Source organism: Galeopterus variegatus, unplaced genomic scaffold (genome assembly GCF_000696425.1).
Source record: "Galeopterus variegatus unplaced genomic scaffold, G_variegatus-3.0.2 Scaffold11109, whole genome shotgun sequence".
Classification (NCBI taxonomy): domain Eukaryota; kingdom Metazoa; phylum Chordata; class Mammalia; order Dermoptera; family Cynocephalidae; genus Galeopterus; species Galeopterus variegatus.
The window spans coordinates 7,681-12,420 of NW_007737220.1; positions in this window are offsets into that span (position 1 = coordinate 7,681).

A 4,740-nucleotide genomic window follows, 5' to 3' on the forward strand; every position below is an offset into this window, starting at 1 on the left:
GCAACCCTCAGTGTTGCCCCCGCACCGGACCGGGGACCGGCAACGGGACCGCAACCCTCGGCGTTGCCCCCGCGCCTCGCCCAGCCAGTGAGCGGGAACCGGTCTGTATGTGGGATCCGAACCCTCGGGCGGGAGCGCCGCCACACTTCCCAAGTGGGGCACTTATCCAGTGCGCCACTGGGCCGGCCCCATAATCTTTATTGTTTTAAGTGAAATAAATTTTACAAATTATAATGTTTTCCTATATAAACCTGCTGTATATGATTCAAACTAGTCATAATATTGCTGATTTTTCAATTTAATAAAAAAACTAATTTTTTCCTTCAATTGGCAAATTCCTGCCTTTACATGTTGGCTTACGGGTGGATTCTTAACCGCTTCTTTCAGGGGATAGGAAGAAGCAAAATTAAAAGTAGGGGGAGGAGGAAAGAGCGGGGGCTAACCCAGCCCACCCCGTCTGAGCTGTGTACGGCCACAGCAGCCCCTGACCCACGGCTGCGCTCACGGCAGCTGCCACCTGTCCTCAGCCCAGACGGAGGAGTCCACATGGCAGAAACTGGAAGTTTCTCTCCATCCAGAAGTGATAACCTGGGGCAGCACCACCCAGGCCTCGGAGGACCTGCGTTGGGTGTGCTGTCTGTGCCAGAGTCTCTCTGCGTGACCGTGACCGGGAGACTCACCCCGAGGGGGAATTGAAAAGGAAGGAGGGTCACGTGGCCAGTTCCCAGGAATGTGCACTTTACCCAAAGCGTGTGGAGGACAGTGTCGAAATGGCCAGGTGGGGCAGAGCCCTCCAGCTCTCAGAACACCACGGCCTCCAGAGGGGTGCAGACTCCCGGGGCGGCCGAAGGCCCGTGCTTCTGGAAAAGCCCTCCTGTTTCAGAAACAGTGGACACATCACCCTTGTGGAGGCCTCTCAAGGGAAGCCACACGCAGGGAGTGGGCACGCACACCAGGAGGCCCCTGGTGGGGAGAGGGCTGTGTCCTGTCGCGGCATAGGAAGCAGCTGTGAGTTTGCATCAATTTATGCTACAAAAAAGAAAAGTGAACATAAAAGAGTCCGACTGCTCCAGCCAGAAGACCGTCTTAGTTTCTTTTTGACTAAAGTGCAGTTAAATTGTGCAGCGACATTAACAGCAGTGCTGCTCCCACAGTTGCAGGATGGAGGGCAGAGTCCAGGCCTGAGCGGCTGAGGGCGCCTCGGCTCCTCCAAACCCAGAGCCCTGCACCCCCTGGCCACCCAGGGCACCCCGTCAACCCCTGGACCTTCTGTCTTGTCCTGGTTTCCTGTTCTCTTGTTTTTCTGGGCCCCTCTTGGACACCTGTGCCAACCCTCCCCACCTGCTTCCTCTTGTCAGGTCACTTCTTCCTGTCCCTTCCCTGCCCACACTCCCTGCATCCTCGAATGTCCCCTTTGAGCACGTGTCCCCCTCTCTGCCCACAGAGCTCATCACGCTGGAGATGTGGCCCCAGGCCTGTGTCTCAAGATTGGGAGCACCACAAGTGCCACTCTCTGCCTCCTTCACCTGGACTGCTTGGTGTCGGCACATGGAGCTCTGCCCCAGCCTTTGGACTTTGAACATCTCCACACTTGCAGAGCAGGGGACACCCCACGCACAGGGGCTTGCCAGGTGACCCTCACAGCTAAGGAGGCTGTGCAGAGAGATCCTGACCTGCTCTCAGACAGGGCGTGCTCTTACGTTCTAGCTCACTTTGTTACAGGTTCATGGCTCTGGCAGACGACCCCTGCAACAGGGTAGATGGACACCTGGCACATTTTTGTATCAAGCACAGAGGATTTGTGCAGGGAAGGGGGCCGGTGAGGCCCCTGGGGAGGAGCACGTGGGCAGTGAGAGGTGGTTTTCTTCCAGCGGGTCCTGAGTGCCCTGGGGTCTCATGTGGCCTGTGTGAGAGATAAAGAGGGTTGCAGCACAGGGTCAGGAAAACTCAGGACACAGGGCCAGAACCCATGCTCTGGGCAAAGGCATGGGCCTGGGAAAAATGACACGTTCCTTGTTCAATTCAATATGGGGTCGGGGAGAGGATGATGGGCAGGTTTCATGCTGGTGTTTTTTGTAAAACTGGTCTATTAATAGCTAGTGTGATTTTGCTGAAATTACCAGTCCTACCTTTCAGCGCATACTAAACTGGACATGTGATATAATGATTATGGAAATACATTGCATTTGAGTCCCTTAGCCCCTCGAAAGCCTTCCACATCTTCCATGCCTTGCACCAAGGCCCCGTGGGCTGGGGGACATGTGCGGGGCGCCCCAGGGCCTAGTTCTGCTCTGCTGTGTGTTCTGGCTGAAGTCCTGGAAGCAAATCAGAGCAGTCAGGAAAGCCCAGAGAAGTTAAAGTTCGATGTTCTCTGCCAGAAGTACAGAGCAGCACAATTCTGCGGCTAGTTGTGTTTCTAGCCCGCGACTCCTTCCTCTTACCATGTCACTGGTGAAGAAAATAGGCCCGAGGCAGCCACAGTGCAGGTAGAGCCAGGCGCAGGGCTCCTGGCCTGACCCTTCCACCTGGTGACATCTCGAGTGCATTTGCTAGTGTGGGACAGAGGCACAGGACACACCAACCAGGGAGGAGCCTGAGCAGAGACTGAGGCCATCCTCCTCTGTGTCACCCCAAGGTCCTGTGAGGCCACCTTGGGCCCTGTTGGGCAGGGACAGAGAAGGCAACCACCTTTGTGTGGTCTGTCCTTGGCCCTTTCTGCATCTGGAGAGTGCTCGGTGGTGCCCAGGTGGCATCCCCCGAGCTCCCTCTGCTTAAATACGATACAGGAATTAGAAATACTGCAATCTTGCTTTCCAGTATAAAGTGACCCTGGACATGTCAGTAATAGCACGTTTGTATGATTACAATCATACAAATTAATTAGTGTGCCTGCTAATTAAATAAAATGTCTTTTGTTTTAACTAAATAAAATGTTGGAGACAATACCCCAATTGTTCCGTTTTCGAATTTAGGCTAGAGTACTGTTGTACTATTGGAATATTCATGTATAAAAGGAAAAAAATCTCATTTCTCAAATAGAATATTTGAGTTTTCAATAAAATTTAAATAAGTTACATGATTATTCAGTGTCATACAAGAACTTTAAAGATAGTCCTGCAGAGATCAAAGTGACAAAAGTCCTGTGATCTCCTAGGAAGAAACCATTCATTTCTTAGGAGATGCTAATGATACAAGAAATTTAAATGGGTTTTCCCAAGACAAAATCACATTCTTTATACATTTTCATCCATCTAATGTGAGGTTTTGCTGTGTTACTTTTTCCGTGCGTCTGCCTTGATTGAGGGCACATTTCTGCCCCACTCTGTGCAGCAGCTGTGTGAGATCCTCTACCATGTCGAGCTTTCACATTTGTCTCCCTAGACTACGTCACTTTCTAGTTTCCGTCATCTCTAGACTTAGCCACCTATGGTGGAAACCATCCACACAAAGTGGACAGCGGAATCAAGAGGGTAATACCCTGTACCTATGTTTTCATGCATTTGAGCCATCCTTTATGCTGTGAAGTTCAAAAGATTCATCTGCAAAAAATGGAACATTTTAGTAAAGAGTGTTAAATTGGCTCAAACAAAGACAGTTCAGTCTCGCAGCTTCTCATGGTTTTCTTGGATATGACAGCCGGAAATACTTTCTGGTGCTCAAGAATCCAACTGTAATTACATTGTTTAAAAAGGACACACACACAATAGTCGTGTAGTTATTTTAATATGTCCATGCACATCTTATTGTTCTGTGCTAAGCTTGAATTTTTTTTGCCCTTAACGAAAAAATTTTTTAAATCCATTTATATTGGTTTTACCTATGAATGCTTTTTCCATCTGCAAAAAAAAAAAAAAAAAAAAAAAAAAAACCCAAAACAACAAACTTCAGTGTAGTTTTGTAATTCTAATATAAGGAGTATTTATTTATAATTTCAATTTTTTATATTAAATAGCTGAATATTATATGTAGAAGGGTACTAAATAACAGAAACATGCTTTGATTGAGTGGAAATCAAAAAGTAACTTTCTACCACTTTAAATTTTTTCAGCTGTATTGAGGTGTACTTTATAAAGATGTCTTGTCCATTTTAAATGCACAGTTGGATGGACCTTGGCAACTTTACATGGTCAGGAGACATCACGCTGTGGAATACCGCAGCCACCCTAGGTCATTTCCTCACTCCGTTTGCAGGTGAGGCCCCCGTGGACATGTGGCCTGACAGCCACCGACCGGCCTCCTCTCTGTGGTTCTGACATTGCACAATCGTAGGTGCACACGGAGTCACCCCCACAGTCTCTCTCGTCTGACTCCTCAGCAGCCATCCTTGAGGCTCGCCAAGTCCATGCAAGCACAAGCAGTTTGTTCTTCTTGACTTCCTCATACAATATTTTGTATTTCTGACGAACATAGCTTCCACATGATTTGTGAAATTTATTTTAAAATACTGTACATTTTGTGGTGCTATTGGGGACGAAAAGGTTTTATTTGTGTCATTTTCCAATTGTTTGTACTAGCACAAGTATAGAAATACAGAAACACTTTTCACGTACTGACCTTGTGGCTTGTATCCTGCTAAACTCCCTCAATGCCTCTGGTATTTAGAGTAGAATCCTTAAGGTTTTCTACATGTGTGATCATGTCATCTGCAGATAAAGACAATTTTTCTCTTTCATATCCAATCATCATGCTTTTCTATTTATTTTTATTACACTGGCAAGAACCTCAGGTGCAGTGTTTGAG